The sequence below is a fragment of the Styela clava genome, chromosome 7, assembly GCF_964204865.1.
Source record: "Styela clava chromosome 7, kaStyClav1.hap1.2, whole genome shotgun sequence".
Classification (NCBI taxonomy): Eukaryota; Metazoa; Chordata; class Ascidiacea; order Stolidobranchia; family Styelidae; genus Styela; species Styela clava.
This window is the reverse complement of record NC_135256.1, coordinates 1,413,056-1,435,320: the sequence shown is the minus strand read 5'-3', so window position 1 is coordinate 1,435,320 and position 22,265 is coordinate 1,413,056. Positions and strand designations below refer to the sequence as shown.

Below are 22,265 nucleotides of genomic sequence, written 5' to 3'. Positions count from 1 at the left end.
TGAATAATCAGACATATTCGGGACCTGATCTCATTAAGAATCTGATTGGAGTTTTATTGCGCTTCAGAACAAGATTGATTGCATTGAATGCTGATATTGAAGGCATGTATCACATGGTGCGTCTACCACAGTCGGACACGGATTCAGTCAGATTTTTCTTGCAAGGAAATCTGAGATCCACAACCCCGCCTGATGTGTATCAATTTCTAGTGAGAATATTTGGTGTGGTCGACTCGCTATACGTTGCAAAAACCGCGCTAGATAACACCGGGCAATTTTCAATGGAAGCAGTAGAAACGGTTTTTAGGGATTGCTACATAGACGATTTGCTTTCATCAGAATGTAATGGTGACTCCGCTTTTTCCGACGCTCAAGAAAATTCTAATATATTAGCAAGCAGGAGTTTTCGATTGAAAAAATGGCTTTCAAATTTCAAAACATTATTGTCGAAATTTAACACAGGGGATTGTCGTAATCCTGACGTTGAATCAAATTTTGATTGTGCCCAGTTATAAGGCGCTGGGACTTCATTGGAACACTAATGACGGCGATTTCTACATTGTTTACAAAGATGATTTGAAATGGGACAAAAACTTAGATAACCTCAGGAAGAATGCTCGGGAAGAGTGGACCGATTCATTAAAACAATTGACTAATTTCCATGTGCCTAGACAATATTTAGGCGCCTCGAAAACCGCTATTTATGAGATTTGCGATGCGTCTGAACAAGCTTACGTCGCAGTGGCTCACTTGCGTGCCAAGAAATGTCAGTGTGTGAATTATAGTTTGTCGATGGCCAAATCAATTGTTTCTCCGATGAAATTTATGTCCGTTTCCAAATTAGAGCTGCAAAGTGCTTTATTAGCCGCGCCCGATATTATAAACAGTCGTCCTTTTCTATTAGCGACAACGTACGTGATCCAGCTCCCCTCACGCCTAAATACACCTTTGGATCAACAGCGCATCAGAGAAGATGGAGACAAACCGAAGCAATTTCGAATCGCTTTTGGAAGCGCTGGCGACGAACGTATGTACCAATGCTGATGACTCGAACAAAGTGGAAAAAAGAGAAATTTATTGATGGTGATATCGTAATTGCTGTAGATGACGACGTGCCAAGAAGACGTTGGTTACTAGGAAGAGTTACTTTTAACCGTGTGTGTGTAACTACCGTCAAAACAGCAGGTGTGGAAATAACCAGACTGGTGACGAAACTATGCCTCCTGGAAAATGAATAACCCCTTGGAGGGTTATTGGGGGCGGCTGTGTCGGCGATAGAAGTTTCTTTTCAGTTGATAATATTTTGAACGCTGTTTTTCTTTGTGTTCCGACCTGCTAATTTTTATCGATAATTGCTGTTCTGTTTTGACGCGAGTTTCGCGGGCTTTACTGCATCTGACGTGTCACGCGTGGCTCTTGCATCTCGACTTTACGCGTCGTAGGACGTTCTTGTTTAATCTTGTTATGATGTTAGTGGTGTGGTTTCGCATTATCCGCTTTATTGACTTAGCGTGTGGGTGGGTTTTGGTCTCGTTAGGTAGACCTGTGGTGAAGGTATCGTAACCGGGGCCCCATATGACCATCGTCGTCATTTATTGCTTTAATTGTTCATGTATTTTATATTTCATTCTTATTAACTGCTTTCTAAATTTAGTTGCTATTTTTATGCCAATAACGTTATCGTTCACGTTTCCTGTCAGTTTCTTGTCGATTTAGGCCTTTGGAGCGTTATCATATGTAAGTTTATTTTCTATTAACTTCTGGTTATGCATTTTCTTTCCGCCCTCAGCTTGTGATTGTTTATTGATTATTTCATTTTATTTACAGTCAACCGTTTTACAATAAACGCGTGTGACATGGAACATCTGTGTGCCTAAATCTGACACTGGTAATAATATTTGTATTGCTTTGTTTAGTACTTTTCGCTCGAGAATTTGGATGTGATCGGCGTTCTTTCTATTTTGTTAATATTTTTATATCAAAGTCTTTCCGACGGCTTCCTCGTTAGTATTGTGGCGTGTATCCCCGCCTGTCACGCGGGAGACCGGGGTTCGATTCCCCGATGGGGAGAACTGTTTTCCCAAAGCAGTTAATAGATAACTCTTTCATATAATTTTGCCACTTTTTCGCAAACAATATGTTAGCATGATTGTAAAAATTGATTTGTTTCGATTAATTAGCTTTTAATATGTATTTGGAAGCGATTAAGTTCAATTCAATTTCAGGCCAGTCTCTGGTAATAATATTTGAATTGCTTTGTTTAGTACTTTTCGCTCGAGGATTTGGATGTGACCGGCGTACTTTCAATTTTCTTAATATTTTTATATCAAACGCTTTTCGACGGCTTCCTCGTTAGTATAGTGGTGAGTATCCCCGCCTGTCACGCGGGAGACCGGGGTTCGATTCCCCGACGGGGAGAACTCTTTTTCAAATGGATCTCTCTCTCACATAATTATGCCACTTTTTCGCAAAAGATATGTTAGCATGATTGTAAAAATTAAATCGTTTCGAAAAATTAGCTTTTAATATGTATTTGGAAGCGATCAAATTCAATTCAATTTCAGGCCAGTCTCTGGTAATAATATTTGTATTGCTTTGTTTAGTACTTTTCGTTCAAGGATTTGGATGTGAACGGCGTACTTTCAATTTTCTTAATATTTTTATATCAAACGCTTTCCGACGGCTTCCTCGTTAGTATAGTGGTGAGTATCCCCGCCTCACATAATTATGCCATTTTTTACCAAACAATATGTTAGCATGATTGTAAAAATTGATTAGTTTCGATTAATTAGCTTTCATTATGTATTTGGAAGCGATTTAGTTTGATTCAATTTCAGGCCAGTCTCTGGTAATAATATTTGTATTGCTTTGTTTAGTACTTTTCGTTCGAGGATTTAGATGTGTCCGGCGTACTTTCAATTTTCTTAATATTTTTATATCAAACGCTTTCCGACGGCTTCCTCGTTTGTATAGTCGTGAGTATCCCCGCCTGTCACGCGGGAGACCGGGGTTCGATTCCCCGATGGGGAGAACTGTTTTCCAAAAGCAGTTAATGAAGATAACTCGTTCATATAATTTTGCCACTTTTTTGCAAACAATATTTTAGCATGGTTGTAAAAATTGAATCGTTTCGATTAAATAGCTATGGTTATGTATTTGGAAGCGATTTAGTTTAATTCAATTTCAGGCCAGTCTCTGATAATAATATTTGTATTGCTTTGTTTAGTACTTTTGGCTCGGGGGTTTGGATGTGACCGGCGTACTTTCAAATTTCTTACTGTTTTTATATCAAACGCTTTCCGATGGCTTCCTCGTTAGTATAGTCTTGAGTATCCCCGCCTGTCACGCGGGAGACCGGGGTTCAATTCATCGACGGGGAGAAAAAATGAATGATAGATAACTCGTTCATATAAATATGCCACTTTTTCGCAAACAATATGTTAGCGTGATTTTAAAAATTGATTCGTTTCGATTTATTCGCTTTCATTATGTATTTGGAAGCTATTTAGTTCAATTCAATTTCAGGCCAGTCTCTGATAATAATAATTGTATTTCTTTGTTCATTACTTTTCGCTCGAGGATTTGGATGTGACCGGCGTACTTTCAATTTTCTTAATATTTTTTATATCAAACGCTTTCCGACGGCTTCCTCGTTAGTATAGTGGTGAGTATCCCCGCCTATCCCCATTATGTATTTGGAAGCGATTTAGTTTGATTCAATTTCAGGCCAGTCTCTGATAAAAAATATTTGTATTGCTTTGTTTAGTACTTTTTGCAAGAGGATTTGGATGTGACCGGCGTATTTTCAATTTTCTTAATATTTTTATATCAAACGCTTTCCGACGGCTTCCTCGTTAGTATAGTGGTGAGTATCCCCGCCTGTCACGCGGGAGACCGGGGTTCGATTTCCCGACGGGGAGAACTCTTTTTCAAATGGATGATAGATACTCTCTCACATGATTATGCCACTTTTTAGCAAAAGATATGTTAGCATGATTGTAAAAATTGAATCGTTTCGAATAATTAGCTTTTATTATGTATTTGGAAGCGATTAAATTCAACTCAATTTCAGGCCAGTCTCTGGTAATAATATTTGAATTGCTTTGTTTAGTACTTTTCGCAGGAGTTTTTGGATGTGACCGGCGTTCTTTCAATTTTCTTAATATTTTTATATCAAACGCTTTCCGACGGCTTCCTCGTTAGTATATTGGGGAGTATCCCCGCCTGTCACGCGGGAGACCGGGGTTCGATTCCCCGACGCGGAGAACTCTTTTTCAAATGGATGATAGATACTCTCTCACATAATTATGCCACTTTTTCGCAAAAGATATGTTAGCATGATTGTAAAAATTAAATCGTTTCGAATAATTAGCTTTTATTATGTATTTGGAAGCGATTAGGTTCAATTCAATTTTAGGCCAGTCTCTGGTAATAATATTTGAATTGCTTTGTTTAGTACTTTTCGCTCGAGGATTTGGATGTGGCCGGCGTTCTTTCAATTTTCTTAATATTTTTATATCAAACGCTTTCCGACGGCTTCCTCGTTAGTATAGTGGTGAGTATCCCCGCCTGTCACGCGGGAGACCGGGGTTCGATTCCCCGACGGGGAGAACTCTTTTTCAAATGGATGATAGATACTCTCTCAGATAATTATGCCACTTTTTCGCAAACAATATGGTAGCATGATTGTAAAAATTAAATCGTTTCGAATAATTAGCTTTTATTATGTATTTGGAAGCGATTTAGTTCAATTCAATTTCAGGCCAGTCTCTGGTAATAATATTTGTATTGCTTTGTTTAGTACTTTTCGCTCGAGAATTTGGATGTGATCGGCGTTCTTTCTATTTTGTTAATATTTTTATATCAAAGTCTTTCCGACGGCTTCCTCGTTAGTATTGTGGCGTGTATCCCCGTCTATCACGCGGGAGACCGGGGTTCGATTCCCCGACGGGGAGAACTGTTTTCCCAAAGCAGTTAATAGATAACTCTTTCATATAATTTTGCCACTTTTTCGCAAACAATATGTTAGCATGATTGTAAAAATTGATTTGTTTCGATTAATTAGCTTTCATTATGTATTTGGAAGCGATTTAGTTTGATTCAATTTCAGGCCAGTCTCTGATAATAATATTTGTATTGCTTTGTTTAGTACTTTTCGCTCGAGAATTTGGATGTGACCGGCGTACTTTCAATTTTGTTAATATTTTTATATCAAACGCTTCCCGATGGCTTCCTCGTTAGTATAGTCGTGGCATATGTCAGCATGATTGTAAAAATTGAATCGTTTCGAATAATTAGCTTTCATTATGTATTTGGAAGCGATTTAGTTCAATTCAATTTCAGGCCAGTCTCTGGTAATAATATTTGTATTGCTTTGTTTAGTACTTTTCGCTCGAGGATTTGGATGTGACCGGCGTACTTTCAATTTTCTTAATATTTTTATATCAAACGCTTTCCGACGGCTTCCTCGTTAGTATAGTGGTGATTACCCCCGCCTATCCCCAGATTACCCCCGCCTATCCCCATTATGTATTTGGAAGCGATTTAGTTTGATTCAATTTCAGGCCAGTCTCTGATAATAATATTTGTATTGCTTTGTTTAGTACTTTTCGCTCGAGGATTTGGATGTGACCGGCGTACTTTCAATTTTCTTAATATTTTTATATCAAACGCTTTCCGACGGCTTCCTCGTTAGTATAGTGGTGAGTATCCCCGCCTGTCACGCGGGAGACCGGGGTTCGATTCCCCTACGGGGAGAACTCTTTTTCAAATGGATGATAGATACTCTCTCACATAATTATGCCACTTTTTCGCAAAAGATATGTTAGCATGATTGTAAAAATTGAATCGTTTCGAATAATTAGCTTTTATTATGTATTTGGAAGCGATTAAATTCAACTCAATTTCAGGCCAGTCTCTGGTAATAATTTTTGAATTGCTTTGTTTAGTACTTTTCGCTCGAGGATTTGGATGTGATCGGCGTACTTTCAATTTTGTTAATATTTTTATATCAAACGCTTTCCGACGACTTCCTCGTTAGTATAGTGGTGAGTATCCCCGCCTGTCACGCGGGAGACCGGGGTTCGATTCCCCGACGGGGAGATCTCTTTTTCAAATGAATGATAGATACTCTCTCACATAATTATGCCACTTTTTCGCAAACAATATGTTAGCATGATTGTAAAAATTGATTTGTTTCGATTAATTAGCTTTCATTATGTATTTGGAAGCGATTTAGTTTGATTCAATTTCAGGCCAGTCTCTGGTAATAATATTTGTATTGCTTTGTTTAGTACTTTTCTTTCAAGGATTTGGATGTGAACGGCGTACTTTCAATTTTCTTAATATTTTTATATCAAACGCTTTCCGACGGCTTCCTCGTTAGTATAGTGGTGAGTATCCCCGCCTCACATAATTATGCCATTTTTTCGCAAACAATATGTTAGCATGATTGTAAAAATTGATTAGTTTCGATTAATTAGCTTTCATTATGTATTTGGAAGCGATTTAGTTTGATTCAATTTCAGGCCAGTCTCTGGTAATAATATTTGTATTGCTTTGTTTAGTACTTTTCGTTCGAGGATTTAGATGTGACCGGCGTACTTTCAATTTTCTTAATATTTTTATATCAAACGCTTTCCGACGGCTTCCTCGTTTGTATAGTCGTGAGTATCCCCGCCTGTCACGCGGGAGACCGGGGTTCGATTCCCCGACGGGGAGAACTGTTTTCCAAAAGCAGTTAATGAAGATAACTCGTTCATATAATTTTGCCACTTTTTCGCAAACAATATGTTAGCATGATTGTAAAAATTGATTTTTTTCGATTAATTAGCTTTTAATATGTATTTGGAAGCGATTAAGTTCAATTCAATTTCAGGCCAGTCTCTGGTAATAATATTTGAATTGCTTTGTTTAGTACTTTTCGCTCGAGGATTTGGATGTGACCGGCGTACTTTCAATTTTCTTAATATTTTTATATCAAACGCTTTTCGACGGCTTCCTCGTTAGTATAGTGGTGAGTATCCCCGCCTGTCACGCGGGAGACCGGGGTTCGATTCCCCGACGGGGAGAACTCTTTTTCAAATGGATGATAGATAGATACTCTCTCACATAATTATGCCACTTTTTCGCGAAAGATGTGTTAGCATGATTGTAAAAATTAAATCGTTTCGAATAATTAGCTTTTAATATGTATTTGGAAGCGATTAAGTTCAATTCAATTTCAGGCCAGTCTCTGGTAATAATATTTGAATTGCTTTATTCAGTACTTTTCGCTCGAGGATTTGGATGTGATCGGCGTACTTTCAATTTTGTTAATATTTTTATATCAAACGCTTTCCGACGACTTCCTCGTTAGTATAGTGGTGAGTATCCCCGCCTGTCACGCGGGAGACCGGGGTTCGATTCCCCGACGGGGAGAACTCTTTTTCAAATGAATGATACTCTTTCACATAATTATGCCACTTTTTCGCAAACAATATGTTAGCATGATTGTAAAAATTGATTTGTTTCGACTAATTAGCTTTTAATATGTATTTGGAAGCGATTAAGTTCAATTCAATTTCAGGCCAGTCTCTGGTAATAATATTTGAATTGCTTTGTTTAGTACTTTTCGCTCGAGGATTTGGATGTGACCGGCGTACTTTCAATTTTCTTAATATTTTTATATCAAACGCTTTCCGATGGCTTCCTCGTTAGTATAGTTGTGAGTATCCCCGCCTGTCACGCGGGAGACCGGGGTTCGATTCCCCGACGGGGAGAACTCTTTTTCAAATGGATGATAGATACTCTCTCACATAATTATGCCACTTTTTCGCAAAAGATATGTTAGCATGATTGTAAAAATTAAATCGTTTCGAATAATTAGCTTTTAATATGTATTTGGAAGCGATTAAGTTCAATTCAATTTCAGGCCAGTCTCTGGTAATAATATTTGAATTGCTTTATTTAGTACTTTTCGCTCGAGGATTTGGATGTGACCGGCGTACTTTCAATTTTCTTAATATTTTTATATCAAACGCTTTCCGACGGCTTCCTCGTTAGTATAGTGGTGAGTATCCCCGCCTGTCACGCGGGAGACCGGGGTTCGATTCCCCGACGGGGAGAACTCTTTTTCAAATGGATGATAGATAATAAATATTCCACTTTTTCGCAAAAGATATGTTAGCATGATTGTAAAAATTGATTTGTTTCGATTAATTAGCTTTCATTATGTATTTGGAAGCGATTTAGTTTGATTCAATTTCAGGCCAGTCTCTGGTAATAATATTTGTATTGCTTTGTTTAGTACTTTTCTTTCAAGGATTTGGATGTGAACGGCGTACTTTCAATTTTCTTAATATTTTTATATCAAACGCTTTCCGACGGCTTCCTCGTTAGTATAGTGGTGAGTATCCCCGCCTCACATAATTATGCCATTTTTTCGCAAACAATATGTTAGCATGATTGTAAAAATTGATTAGTTTCGATTAATTAGCTTTCATTATGTATTTGGAAGCGATTTAGTTTGATTCAATTTCAGGCCAGTCTCTGGTAATAATATTTGTATTGCTTTGTTTAGTACTTTTCGTTCGAGGATTTAGATGTGACCGGCGTACTTTCAATTTTCTTAATATTTTTATATCAAACGCTTTCCGACGGCTTCCTCGTTTGTATAGTCGTGAGTATCCCCGCCTGTCACGCGGGAGACCGGGGTTCGATTCCCCGACGGGGAGAACTGTTTTCCAAAAGCAGTTAATGAAGATAACTCGTTCATATAATTTTGCCACTTTTTCGCAAACAATATGTTAGCATGATTGTAAAAATTGATTTTTTTCGATTAATTAGCTTTTAATATGTATTTGGAAGCGATTAAGTTCAATTCAATTTCAGGCCAGTCTCTGGTAATAATATTTGAATTGCTTTGTTTAGTACTTTTCGCTCGAGGATTTGGATGTGACCGGCGTACTTTCAATTTTCTTAATATTTTTATATCAAACGCTTTTCGACGGCTTCCTCGTTAGTATAGTGGTGAGTATCCCCGCCTGTCACGCGGGAGACCGGGGTTCGATTCCCCGACGGGGAGAACTCTTTTTCAAATGGATGATAGATAGATACTCTCTCACATAATTATGCCACTTTTTCGCGAAAGATGTGTTAGCATGATTGTAAAAATTAAATCGTTTCGAATAATTAGCTTTTAATATGTATTTGGAAGCGATTAAGTTCAATTCAATTTCAGGCCAGTCTCTGGTAATAATATTTGAATTGCTTTATTCAGTACTTTTTGCTCGAAGATTTGGATGTGATCGGCGTACTTTCAATTTTGTTAATATTTTTATATCAAACGCTTTCCGACGACTTCCTCGTTAGTATAGTGGTGAGTATCCCCGCCTGTCACGCGGGAGACCGGGGTTCGATTCCCCGACGGGGAGAACTCTTTTTCAAATGAATGATACTCTCTCACATAATTATGCCACTTTTTCGCAAACAATATGTTAGCATGATTGTAAAAATTGATTTGTTTCGACTAATTAGCTTTTAATATGTATTTGGAAGCGATTAAGTTCAATTCAATTTCAGGCCAGTCTCTGGTAATAATATTTGAATTGCTTTATTCAGTACTTTTCGCTCGAGGATTTGGATGTGATCGGCGTACTTTCAATTTTGTTAATATTTTTATATCAAACGCTTTCCGACGACTTCCTCGTTAGTATAGTGGTGAGTATCCCCGCCTGTCACGCGGGAGACCGGGGTTCGATTCCCCGACGGGGAGAACTCTTTTTCAAATGAATGATACTCTCTCACATAATTATGCCACTTTTTCGCAAACAATATGTTAGCATGATTGTAAAAATTGATTTGTTTCGACTAATTAGCTTTTAATATGTATTTGGAAGCGATTAAGTTCAATTCAATTTCAGGCCAGTCTCTGGTAATAATATTTGAATTGCTTTGTTTAGTACTTTTCGCTCGAGGATTTGGATGTGACCGGCGTACTTTCAATTTTCTTAATATTTTTATATCAAACGCTTTCCGATGGCTTCCTCGTTAGTATAGTTGTGAGTATCCCCGCCTGTCACGCGGGAGACCGGGGTTCGATTCCCCGACGGGGAGAACTCTTTTTCAAATGGATGATAGATACTCTCTCACATAATTATGCCACTTTTTCGCAAAAGATATGTTAGCATGATTGTAAAAATTAAATCGTTTCGAATAATTAGCTTTTAATATGTATTTGGAAGCGATTAAGTTCAATTCAATTTCAGGCCAGTCTCTGGTAATAATATTTGAATTGCTTTATTTAGTACTTTTCGCTCGAGGATTTGGATGTGACCGGCGTACTTTCAATTTTCTTAATATTTTTATATCAAACGCTTTCCGACGGCTTCCTCGTTAGTATAGTGGTGAGTATCCCCGCCTGTCACGCGGGAGACCGGGGTTCGATTCCCCGACTGGGAGAAAACTTTTTCAAATGGATGATAGATACTCTCTCACATAATTATGCCACTTTTTCGCAAAAGATATGTTATCATGATTGTAAAAATTAAATCGTTTCGAATAATTAGCTTTTAATATGTATTTGGAAGCGATTAAGTTCAATTCAATTTCAGGCCAGTCTCTGGTAATAATATTTGAATTGCTTTGTTTAGTACTTTTCGCTCGAGGATTTGGATGTGATCGGCGAACTTTCAATTTTGTTAATATTTTTATATCAAACGCTTTCCGACGACTTCCTCGTTAATATAGTGGTGAGTATCCCCGCCTGTCACGCGGGAGACCGGGGTTCGATTCCCCGACGGGGAGAACTCTTTTTCAAATGGATGATAGATAATAATTATTCCACTTTTTCGCAAAAGATATGGTAGCATGATTGTAAAAATTAAATCGTTTCGAATAATTAGCTTTTATTATGTATTTGGAAGCGATTAAGTTCAATTCAATTTCAGGCCAGTCTCTGGTAATAATATTTGAATTGCTTTGTTTAGTACTTTTCGCTCGAGGATTTGGATGTGACCGGCGTTCTTTCAATTTTATTAATACTTTTATATCAAACGCTTTCCGACGGCTTCCTCGTTAGTATAGTGGTGAGTATCCCCGCCTGTCACGCGGGAGACCGGGGTTCGATTCCCCGACGGGGAGAACTCTTTTTCAAATGAATGATAGATACTCTCTCACATAATTATGCCACTTTTTCGCAAACAATATGTTAGCATGATTGTAAAAATTGATTTGTTTCGATTAATTAGCTTTCATTATGTATTTGGAAGCGATTTAGTTTAATTCAATTTCAGGCCAGTCTCTGATAATAATATTTGTATTGCTTTGTTTAGTACTTTTCGCTCGAGGATTTGGATGTGACCGGCGTACTTGAAATTTTCCTAATGTTTTATACCAAACGCTTTCCGACGGCTTCCTCGTTAGTATAGTGGTGACTGGTGAGTATCCCCGCCTGTCACGCGGGAGACCGGGGTTCGATTCCCCGAGGGGGAGAACTGATTTTCCAAAGTAGTTAATGAAGATAACTCGTTCATATAATTTTGCCACTTTTTCGCAAACAGTATTTTAGCATGGTTATGTATTTGGAAGCGATTTAGTTTAATTCAATTTCAGGCCAGTCTCTGGTAATAATATTTGTATTAATTTGTTTAGTACTTTTGGCTCGAGGGTTTGGATGTGACCGGCGTACTTTCAATTTTCTTACTGTTTTTATATCAAACGCTTTCCGATGGCTTCCTCGTTAGTATATTCTTGAGTATCCCCGCCTGTCACGCGGGAGACCGGGGTTCAATTCATCGACGGGGAGAAAAAATGGATGATAGATAACTCGTTCGTATAAATATGCCACTTTTTCGCAAACAATATGTTAGCGTGATTTTAAAAATTGATTCGTTTCGATTAATTCGCTTTCATTATTTATTTGGAAGCGATTTAGTTCAATTCAATTTCAGGCCAGTCTCTGGTAATAATATTTGTATTGCTTTGTTTAGTATTTTTCGTTCAAGGATTTGGATGTGAACGGCGTACTTTCAATTTCCTAATATTTTTATATCAAGCGCTTTCCGACGGCTTCCTCGTTAGTATAGTGGTGAGTATCCCCGCCTCACATAATTATGCCATTTTTTCGCAAACAATATGTTAGCATGATTGTAAAAATTGATTAGTTTCGATTAATTAGCTTTTATTGTGTATTTGGAAGCGATTTAGTTTGATTCAATTTCAGGCCAGTCTCTGGTAATAATATTTGTATTGCTTTGTTTAGTACTTTTCGTTCAAGGATTTGGATGTGAACGGCGTACTTTCAATTTTCTTAATATTTTTATATCAAACGCTTTCCGACGGCTTCCTCGTTAGTATAGTGGTGAGTATTCCCGCCTCACATAATTATGCCATTTTTTCGCAAACAATATGTTAGCATGATTGTAAAAATTGATTAGTTTCGATTAATTAGCTTTCATTATGTATTTGGAAGCGATTTAGTTTGATTCAATTTCAGGCCAGTCTCTGGTAATAATATTTGTATTGCTTTGTTTAGTACTTTTCGTTCGAGGATTTAGATGTGACCGGCGAACTTTCAATTTTCTTAATATTTTTATATTAAACGCTTTCCGACGGCTTCCTCGTTTGTATAGTCGTGAGTATCCCCGCCTGTCACGCGGGAGACCGGGGTTCGATTCCCCGACGGGGAGAACTGTTTTCCAAAAGCAGTTAATGAAGATAACTGGTTCATATAATTTTGCCACTTTTTTGCAAACAATATTTTAGCATGGTTGTAAAAATTGAATCGTTTCGATTAATTAGCTATGGTTATGTATTTGGAAGCGATTTAGTTTAATTCAATTTCAGGCCAGTCTCTGATAATAATATTTGTATTGCTTTGTTTAGTACTTTTCGCTCGAGAATTTTGATGTGACCGGCGTTTTTTCAATTTTCTTAATATTTTTATATCAAACGCTTTCCGACGACTTCCTTGTTAGTATAGTGGTGAGTATCCCCGCCTGGGTTCGATTCCCCGACGGGGAGAACTGTTTTTTAAATGGATGATAGATACTCTCTCACATAATTATGCCACTTTTTCGCAAACAATATGGTAGCATGATTGTAAAAATTAAATCGTTTCGAATAATTAGCTTTTATTATGTATTTGGAAGCGATTTAGTTGAATTCAATTTCAGGCCAGTCTCTGGTAATAATATTTGTATTGCTTTGTTTAGTACTTTTCGCTCGAGAATTTGGATGTGATCGGCGTTCTTTCTATTTTGTTAATATTTTTATATCAAAGTCTTTCCGACGGCTTCCTCGTTAGTATTGTGGCGTGTATCCCCGCCTGTCACGCGGGAGACCGGGGTTCGATTCCCCGACGGGGAGAACTCTTTTTCAAATGGATGATAGATACTCTCTCACATAAATATGCCACTTTTTCGCAAAAGATATGTTAGCATGATTGTAAAAATTAAATCATTTCGAATAATTAGCTTTTATTATGTATTTGGAAGCGATTAAGTTCAATTCAATTTCAGGCCAGTCTCTGGTAATAATATTTGGATTGCTTTGTTTAGTACTTTTCGCTCGAGGATTTGGATGTGATCGGCGTACTTTCAATTTCGTTAATATTTTTATATCAAACGCTTTCCGACGACTTCCTCGTTAGTATAGTGGTGAGTATCCCCGCCTGTCACGCGGGAGACCGGGGTTCGATTCCCCGACGGGGAGAAATATTTTTCAAATGAATGATAGATACTCTCTCACATAATTATGCCACTTTTTCGCAAACAATATGTTAGCATGATTGTAAAAATTGATTTGTTTCGATTAATTAGCTTTCATTATGTATTTGGAAGCGATTTAGTTTGATTCAATTTCAGGCCAGTCTCTGGTAATAATAATTGTATTGCTTTGTTTAGTACTTTTCTTTCAAGGATTTGGATGTGAACGGCGTACTTTCAAGTTTCTTAATATTTTTATATCAAACGCTTTCCGACGGCTTCCTCGTTAGTATAGTGGTGAGTATCCCCGCCTCACATAATTATGCCATTTTTTCGCAAACAATATGTTAGCATGATTGTAAAAATTGATTAGTTTCGATTAATTAGCTTTCATTATGTATTTGGAAGCGATTTAGTTTGATTCAATTTCAGGCCAGTCTCTGGTAATAATATTTGTATTGCTTTGTTTAGTACTTTTCGTTCGAGGATTTAGATGTGACCGGCGTACTTTCAATTTTCTTAATATTTTTATATCAAACGCTTTCCGACGGCTTCCTCGTTTGTATAGTCGTGAGTATCCCCGCCTGTCACGCGGGAGACCGGGGTTCGATTCCCCGACGGGGAGAACTGTTTTCCAAAAGCAGTTAATGAAGATAACTCGTTCATATAATTTTGCCACTTTTTCGCAAACAATATGTTAGCATGATTGTAAAAATTGATTTTTTTCGATTAATTAGCTTTTAATATGTATTTGGAAGCGATTAAGTTCAATTCAATTTCAGGCCAGTCTCTGGTAATAATATTTGAATTGCTTTGTTTAGTACTTTTCGCTCGAGGATTTGGATGTGACCGGCGTACTTTCAATTTTCTTAATATTTTTATATCAAACGCTTTTCGACGGCTTCCTCGTTAGTATAGTGGTGAGTATCCCCGCCTGTCACGCGGGAGACCGGGGTTCGATTCCCCGACGGGGAGAACTCTTTTTCAAATGGATGATAGATAGATACTCTCTCACATAATTATGCGACTTTTTCGCAAAAGATATTTTAGCATGATTGTAAAAATTAAATCGTTTCGAATAATTAGCTTTTAATATGTATTTGGAAGCGATTAAGTTCAATTCAATTTCAGGCCAGTCTCTGGTAATAATATTTGAATTGCTTTATTTAGTACTTTTCGCTCGAGGATTTGGATGTGACCGGCGTACTTTCAATTTTTTTAATATTTTTATATCAAACGCTTTCCGACGGCTTCCTCGTTAGTATAGTGGTGAGTATCCCCGCCTGTCACGCGGGAGACCGGGGTTCGATTCCCCGACTGGGAGAAAACTTTTTCAAATGGATGATAGATACTCTCTCACATAATTATGCCACTTTTTCGCAAAAAATATGTTAGCATGATTGTAAAAATTAAATCGTTTCGAATAATTAGCTTTTAATATGTATTTGGAAGCGATTAAGTTCAATTCAATTTCAGGCCAGTCTCTGGTAATAATATTTGAATTGCTTTGTTTAGTACTTTTCGCTCGAGGATTTGGATGTGATCGGCGAACTTTCAATTTTGTTAATATTTTTATATCAAACGCTTTCCGACGACTTCCTCGTTAATATAGGGGTGAGTATCCCCGCCTGTCACGCGGGAGACCGGGGTTCGATTCCCCGACGGGGAGAACTCTTTTTCAAATGGATGATAGATAGATACTCTCTCACATAATTATGCGACTTTTTCGCAAAAGATATGTTAGCATGATTGTAAAAATTAAATCGTTTCGAATAATTAGCTTTTAATATGTATTTGGAAGCGATTAAGTTCAATTCAATTTCAGGCCAGTCTCTGGTAATAATATTTGAATTGCTTTATTTAGTACTTTTCGCTCGAGGATTTGGATGTGATCGGCGTACTTTCAATTTTCTTAATATTTTTATATCAAACGCTTTCCGACGGCTTCCTCGTTAGTATAGTGGTGAGTATCCCCGCCTGTCACGCGGGAGACCGGGGTTCGATTCCCCGACTGGGAGAAAACTTTTTCAAATGGATGATAGATACTCTCTCACATAATTATGCCACTTTTTCGCAAACAATATGTTAGCATGATTGTAAAAATTGATTTGTTTCGACTAATTAGCTTTTAATATGTATTTGGAAGCGATTAAGTTCAATTCAATTTCAGGCCAGTCTCTGGTAATAATATTTGAATTGCTTTGTTTAGTACTTTTCGCTCGAGGATTTGGATGTGACCGGCGTACTTTCAATTTTCTTAATATTTTTATATCAAACGCTTTCCGACGGTTTCCTCGTTAGTATAGTGGTGAGTATCCCCGCCTCACATAATTATGCCATTTTTTACCAAACAATATGTTAGCATGATTGTAAAAATTGATTTGTTTCGATTAATTAGCTTTCATTATGTATTTGGAAGCGATTTAGTTTAATTCAATTTCAGGCCAGTCTCTGATAATAATATTTGTATTGCTTTGTTTAGTACTTTTCGCTCGAGGATTTGGATGTGACCGGCGTACTTGAAATTTTCCTAATGTTTTATACCAAACGCTTTCCGACGGCTTCCTCGTTAGTATAGTGGTGACTGGTGAGTATCCCCGCCTGTCACGCGGGAGACCGGGGTTCGATTCCCCGAGGGGGAGAACTGATTTTCCAAAGTAGTTAATGAAGATAACTCGTTCATATAATTTTGCCACTTTTTCGCAAACAGTATTTTAGCATGGTTATGTATTTGGAAGCGATTTAGTTTAATTCAATTTCAGGCCAGTCTCTGGTAATAATATTTGTATTAATTTGTTTAGTACTTTTGGCTCGAGGGTTTGGATGTGACCGGCGTACTTTCAATTTTCTTACTGTTTTTATATCAAACGCTTTCCGATGGCTTCATCGTTAGTATATTCTTGAGTATCCCCGCCTGTCACGCGGGAGACCGGGGTTCAATTCATCGACGGGGAGAAAAAATGGATGATAGATAACTCGTTCGTATAAATATGCCACTTTTTCGCAAACAATATGTTAGCGTGATTTTAAAAATTGATTCGTTTCGATTAATTCGCTTTCATTATTTATTTGGAAGCGATTTAGTTCAATTCAATTTCAGGCCAGTCTCTGGTAATAATATTTGTATTGCTTTGTTTAGTATTTTTCGTTCAAGGATTTGGATGTGAACGGCGTACTTTCAATTTCCTAATATTTTTATATCAAGCGCTTTCCGACGGCTTCCTCGTTAGTATAGTGGTGAGTATCCCCGCCTCACATAATTATGCCATTTTTTCGCAAACAATATGTTAGCATGATTGTAAAAATTGATTAGTTTCGATTAATTAGCTTTTATTGTGTATTTGGAAGCGATTTAGTTTGATTCAATTTCAGGCCAGTCTCTGGTAATAATATTTGTATTGCTTTGTTTAGTACTTTTCGTTCAAGGATTTGGATGTGAACGGCGTACTTTCAATTTTCTTAATATTTTTATATCAAACGCTTTCCGACGGCTTCCTCGTTAGTATAGTGGTGAGTATTCCCGCCTCACATAATTATGCCATTTTTTCGCAAACAATATGTTAGCATGATTGTAAAAATTGATTAGTTTCGATTAATTAGCTTTTATTATGTATTTGGAAGCGATTTAGTTTGATTCAATTTCAGGCCAGTCTCTGGTAATAATATTTGTATTGCTTTGTTTAGTACTTTTCGTTCGAGGATTTAGATGTGACCGGCGAACTTTCAATTTTCTTAATATTTTTATATCAAACGCTTTCCGACGGCTTCCTCGTTTGTATAGTCGTGAGTATCCCCGCCTGTCACGCGGGAGACCGGGGTTCGATTCCCCGACGGGGAGAACTGTTTTCCAAAAGCAGTTAATGAAGATAACTGGTTCATATAATTTTGCCACTTTTTTGCAAACAATATTTTAGCATGGTTGTAAAAATTGAATCGTTTCGATTAATTAGCTATGGTTATGTATTTGGAAGCGATTTAGTTTAATTCAATTTCAGGCCAGTCTCTGATAATAATATTTGTATTGCTTTGTTTAGTACTTTTCGCTCGAGAATTTTGATGTGACCGGCGTTTTTTCAATTTTCTTAATATTTTTATATCAAACGCTTTCCGACGACTTCCTTGTTAGTATAGTGGTGAGTATCCCCGCCTGGGTTCGATTCCCCGACGGGGAGAACTGTTTTTTAAATGGATGATAGATACTCTCTCACATAATTATGCCACTTTTTCGCAAACAATATGGTAGCATGATTGTAAAAATTAAATCGTTTCGAATAATTAGCTTTTATTATGTATTTGGAAGCGATTTAGTTGAATTCAATTTCAGGCCAGTCTCTGGTAATAATATTTGTATTGCTTTGTTTAGTACTTTTCGCTCGAGAATTTGGATGTGATCGGCGTTCTTTCTATTTTGTTAATATTTTTATATCAAAGTCTTTCCGACGGCTTCCTCGTTAGTATTGTGGCGTGTATCCCCGCCTGTCACGCGGGAGACCGGGGTTCGATTCCCCGACGGGGAGAACCCTTTTTCAAATGGATGATAGATACTCTCTCACATAAATATGCCACTTTTTCGCAAAAGATATGTTAGCATGATTGTAAAAATTAAATCATTTCGAATAATTAGCTTTTATTATGTATTTGGAAGCGATTAAGTTCAATTCAATTTCAGGCCAGTCTCTGGTAATAATATTTGGATTGCTTTGTTTAGTACTTTTCGCTCGAGGATTTGGATGTGATCGGCGTACTTTCAATTTCGTTAATATTTTTATATCAAACGCTTTCCGACGACTTCCTCGTTAGTATAGTGGTGAGTATCCCCGCCTGTCACGCGGGAGACCGGGGTTCGATTCCCCGACGGGGAGAAATATTTTTCAAATGAATGATAGATACTCTCTCACATAATTATGCCACTTTTTCGCAAACAATATGTTAGCATGATTGTAAAAATTGATTTGTTTCGATTAATTAGCTTTCATTATGTATTTGGAAGCGATTTAGTTTGATTCAATTTCAGGCCAGTCTCTGGTAATAATATTTGTATTGCTTTGTTTAGTACTTTTCTTTCAAGGATTTGGATGTGAACGGCGTACTTTCAAGTTTCTTAATATTTTTATATCAAACGCTTTCCGACGGCTTCCTCGTTAGTATAGTGGTGAGTATCCCCGCCTCACATAATTATGCCATTTTTTCGCAAACAATATGTTAGCATGATTGTAAAAATTGATTAGTTTCGATTAATTAGCTTTCATTATGTATTTGGAAGCGATTTAGTTTGATTCAATTTCAGGCCAGTCTCTGGTAATAATATTTGTATTGCTTTGTTTAGTACTTTTCGTTCGAGGATTTAGATGTGACCGGCGTACTTTCAATTTTCTTAATATTTTTATATCAAACGCTTTCCGACGGCTTCCTCGTTTGTATAGTCGTGAGTATCCCCGCCTGTCACGCGGGAGACCGGGGTTCGATTCCCCGACGGGGAGAACTGTTTTCCAAAAGCAGTTAATGAAGATAACTCGTTCATATAATTTTGCCACTTTTTCGCAAACAATATGTTAGCATGATTGTAAAAATTGATTTTTTTCGATTAATTAGCTTTTAATATGTATTTGGAAGCGATTAAGTTCAATTCAATTTCAGGCCAGTCTCTGGTAATAATATTTGAATTGCTTTGTTTAGTACTTTTCGCTCGAGGATTTGGATGTGACCGGCGTACTTTCAATTTTCTTAATATTTTTATATCAAACGCTTTTCGACGGCTTCCTCGTTAGTATAGTGGTGAGTATCCCCGCCTGTCACGCGGGAGACCGGGGTTCGATTCCCCGACGGGGAGAACTCTTTTTCAAATGGATGATAGATAGATACTCTCTCACATAATTATGCGACTTTTTCGCAAAAGATATTTTAGCATGATTGTAAAAATTAAATCGTTTCGAATAATTAGCTTTTAATATGTATTTGGAAGCGATTAAGTTCAATTCAATTTCAGGCCAGTCTCTGGTAATAATATTTGAATTGCTTTATTTAGTACTTTTCGCTCGAGGATTTGGATGTGACCGGCGTACTTTCAATTTTTTTAATATTTTTATATCAAACGCTTTCCGACGGCTTCCTCGTTAGTATAGTGGTGAGTATCCCCGCCTGTCACGCGGGAGACCGGGGTTCGATTCCCCGACTGGGAGAAAACTTTTTCAAATGGATGATAGATACTCTCTCACATAATTATGCCACTTTTTCGCAAAAAATATGTTAGCATGATTGTAAAAATTAAATCGTTTCGAATAATTAGCTTTTAATATGTATTTGGAAGCGATTAAGTTCAATTCAATTTCAGGCCAGTCTCTGGTAATAATATTTGAATTGCTTTGTTTAGTACTTTTCGCTCGAGGATTTGGATGTGATCGGCGAACTTTCAATTTTGTTAATATTTTTATATCAAACGCTTTCCGACGACTTCCTCGTTAATATAGGGGTGAGTATCCCCGCCTGTCACGCGGGAGACCGGGGTTCGATTCCCCGACGGGGAGAACTCTTTTTCAAATGGATGATAGATAATAATTATTCCACTTTTTCGCAAAAGATATGTTAGCATGATTGTAAAAATTAAATCGTTTCGAATAATTAGCTTTTATTATGTATTTGGAAGCGATTAAGTTCAATTCAATTTCAGGCCAGTCTCTGGTAATAATATTTGAATTGCTTTGTTTAGTACTTTTCGCTCGAGGATTTGGATGTGACCGGCGTTCTTTCAATTTTCTTAATACTTTTATATCAAACGCTTTCCGACGGCTTCCTCGTTAGTATAGTGGTGAGTATCCCCGCCTGTCACGCGGGAGACCGGGGTTCGATTACCCGACGGGGAGAACTCTTTTTCAAATGAATTATAGATACTCTCTCACATAATTATGCCACTTTTTCGCAAACAATATGTTAGCATGATTGTAAAAATTGATTAGTTTCGATTAATTAGCTTTCATTATGTATTTGGAAGCGATTTAGTTTGATTCAATTTCAGGCCAGTCTCTGGTAATAATATTTGTATTGCTTTGTTTAGTACTTTTCGTTCGAGGATTTAGATGTGACCGGCGTACTTTCAATTTTCTTAATATTTTTATATCAAACGCTTTCCGACGGCTTCCTCGTTTGTATAGTCGTGAGTATCCCCGCCTGTCACGCGGGAGACCGGGGTTCGATTCCCCGACGGGGAGAACTATTTTCCAAAAGCAGTTAATGAAGATAACTCGTTCATATAATTTTGCCACTTTTTTGCAAACAATATTTTAGCATGGTTGTAAAAATTGAATCGTTTCGATTAATTAGCTATGGTTATGTATTTGGAAGCGATTTAGTTTAATTCCATTTCAGGCCAGTCTCTGATAATAATATTTGTATTGCTTTGTTTAGTACTTTTCGCAGGAGTTTTTGGATGTGACCGGCGTTCTTTCAATTTTCTTAATATTTTTATATCAAACGTTTTCCGACGGCTTCCTCGTTAGTATAGTGGTGAGTATCCCCGCCTGTCACGCGGGAGACCGGGGTTCGATTCCCCGACGGGGAGAACTGTTTTTCAAATGGATGATAGATATCTCACATAATTATTCCACTTTTTCGCAAAAGATATGGTAGCATGATTGTAAAAATTAAATCGTTTCGAATAATTAGCTTTTAATATGTATTTGGAAGCGATTAAGTTCAATTCAATTTCAGACCAGTCTCTGGTAATAATATTTGAATTGCTTTGTTTAGTACTTTTCGCTCGAGGATTTGGATGTGGCCGGCGTTCTTTCAATTTTCTTAATATTTTTATATCAAACGCTTTCCGACGGCTTCCTCGTTAGTATAGTGGTGAGTATCCCCGCCTGTCACGCGGGAGACCGGGGTTCGATTCCCCGACGGGGAGAACTCTTTTTCAAATGGATGATAGAAGATACTCTCCCACATAATTATGCCACTTTTTCGCAAACAATATGGTAGCATGATTGTAAAAATTAAATCGTTTCGAATAATTAGCTTTTATTATGTATTTGGAAGCGATTTAGTTCAATTCAATTTCAGGCCAGTCTCTGGTAATAATATTTGTATTGCTTTGTTTAGTACTTTTCGCTCGAGAATTTGGATGTGATCGGCGTTCTTTCTATTTTGTTAATATTTTTATATCAAAGTCTTTCCGACGGCTTCCTCGTTAGTATTGTGGCGTGTATCCCCGCCTGTCACGCGGGAGACCGGGGTTCGATTCCCCGACGGGGAGAACTGTTTTCCCAAAGCAGTTAATAGATAACTCTTTCATATAATTTTGCCACTTTTTCGCAAACAATATGTTAGCATGATTGTAAAAATTGATTTGTTTCGATTAATTAGCTTTCATTATGTATTTGGAAGCGATTTAGTTTGATTCAATTTCAGGCCAGTCTCTGATAATAATATTTGTATTGCTTTGTTTAGTACTTTTCGCTCGAGGATTTGGATGTGAACGGCGTACTTTCAACTTTGTTAATATTTTTATATCAAACGCCTCCCGATGGCTTCCTCGTTAGTATAGTCGTGGCATATGTTAGCATGATTGTAAAAATTGAAACGTTTCGA

The 22,265-nt window shown here is 37.3% G+C and overlaps 17 non-coding genes across 17 annotated transcripts; all 17 read left to right on the top strand.

Annotated features, from left to right (window-relative positions):
* The first annotated feature begins 2,346 nt into the window (after nt 1–2,346).
* On the top strand, nt 2,347–2,418 carry Trnad-guc (transfer RNA aspartic acid (anticodon GUC)). Its single transcript has one exon. It is a non-coding gene; the product is annotated as a tRNA-Asp (tRNA).
* Nucleotides 2,419–4,538: 2,120 nt separating this feature from the next.
* Nucleotides 4,539–4,610, top strand: Trnad-guc (transfer RNA aspartic acid (anticodon GUC)). The gene has a single exon. It is a non-coding gene; the product is annotated as a tRNA-Asp (tRNA).
* A 1,420-nt stretch (nt 4,611–6,030) lies between these two features.
* Nucleotides 6,031–6,102, top strand: Trnad-guc (transfer RNA aspartic acid (anticodon GUC)). Its single transcript has one exon. It is a non-coding gene; the product is annotated as a tRNA-Asp (tRNA).
* Nucleotides 6,103–6,998: 896 nt separating this feature from the next.
* On the top strand, nt 6,999–7,070 carry Trnad-guc (transfer RNA aspartic acid (anticodon GUC)). Its single transcript has one exon. It is a non-coding gene; the product is annotated as a tRNA-Asp (tRNA).
* A 277-nt stretch (nt 7,071–7,347) lies between these two features.
* Nucleotides 7,348–7,419, top strand: Trnad-guc (transfer RNA aspartic acid (anticodon GUC)). The gene has a single exon. It is a non-coding gene; the product is annotated as a tRNA-Asp (tRNA).
* Nucleotides 7,420–8,033: 614 nt separating this feature from the next.
* Trnad-guc (transfer RNA aspartic acid (anticodon GUC)) lies at nt 8,034–8,105 on the top strand. The gene has a single exon. It is a non-coding gene; the product is annotated as a tRNA-Asp (tRNA).
* Nucleotides 8,106–8,992: 887 nt separating this feature from the next.
* Trnad-guc (transfer RNA aspartic acid (anticodon GUC)) lies at nt 8,993–9,064 on the top strand. Its single transcript has one exon. It is a non-coding gene; the product is annotated as a tRNA-Asp (tRNA).
* Nucleotides 9,065–9,341: 277 nt separating this feature from the next.
* On the top strand, nt 9,342–9,413 carry Trnad-guc (transfer RNA aspartic acid (anticodon GUC)). The gene has a single exon. It is a non-coding gene; the product is annotated as a tRNA-Asp (tRNA).
* A 269-nt stretch (nt 9,414–9,682) lies between these two features.
* Nucleotides 9,683–9,754, top strand: Trnad-guc (transfer RNA aspartic acid (anticodon GUC)). Its single transcript has one exon. It is a non-coding gene; the product is annotated as a tRNA-Asp (tRNA).
* Nucleotides 9,755–10,713: 959 nt separating this feature from the next.
* Trnad-guc (transfer RNA aspartic acid (anticodon GUC)) lies at nt 10,714–10,785 on the top strand. Its single transcript has one exon. It is a non-coding gene; the product is annotated as a tRNA-Asp (tRNA).
* Nucleotides 10,786–11,049: 264 nt separating this feature from the next.
* Trnad-guc (transfer RNA aspartic acid (anticodon GUC)) lies at nt 11,050–11,121 on the top strand. Its single transcript has one exon. It is a non-coding gene; the product is annotated as a tRNA-Asp (tRNA).
* A 2,499-nt stretch (nt 11,122–13,620) lies between these two features.
* Nucleotides 13,621–13,692, top strand: Trnad-guc (transfer RNA aspartic acid (anticodon GUC)). Its single transcript has one exon. It is a non-coding gene; the product is annotated as a tRNA-Asp (tRNA).
* Nucleotides 13,693–14,588: 896 nt separating this feature from the next.
* Nucleotides 14,589–14,660, top strand: Trnad-guc (transfer RNA aspartic acid (anticodon GUC)). Its single transcript has one exon. It is a non-coding gene; the product is annotated as a tRNA-Asp (tRNA).
* Nucleotides 14,661–18,475: 3,815 nt separating this feature from the next.
* Trnad-guc (transfer RNA aspartic acid (anticodon GUC)) lies at nt 18,476–18,547 on the top strand. Its single transcript has one exon. It is a non-coding gene; the product is annotated as a tRNA-Asp (tRNA).
* An 896-nt stretch (nt 18,548–19,443) lies between these two features.
* Nucleotides 19,444–19,515, top strand: Trnad-guc (transfer RNA aspartic acid (anticodon GUC)). Its single transcript has one exon. It is a non-coding gene; the product is annotated as a tRNA-Asp (tRNA).
* Nucleotides 19,516–21,168: 1,653 nt separating this feature from the next.
* Trnad-guc (transfer RNA aspartic acid (anticodon GUC)) lies at nt 21,169–21,240 on the top strand. The gene has a single exon. It is a non-coding gene; the product is annotated as a tRNA-Asp (tRNA).
* A 270-nt stretch (nt 21,241–21,510) lies between these two features.
* Trnad-guc (transfer RNA aspartic acid (anticodon GUC)) lies at nt 21,511–21,582 on the top strand. The gene has a single exon. It is a non-coding gene; the product is annotated as a tRNA-Asp (tRNA).
* Nucleotides 21,583–22,265: the final 683 nt, after the last annotated feature.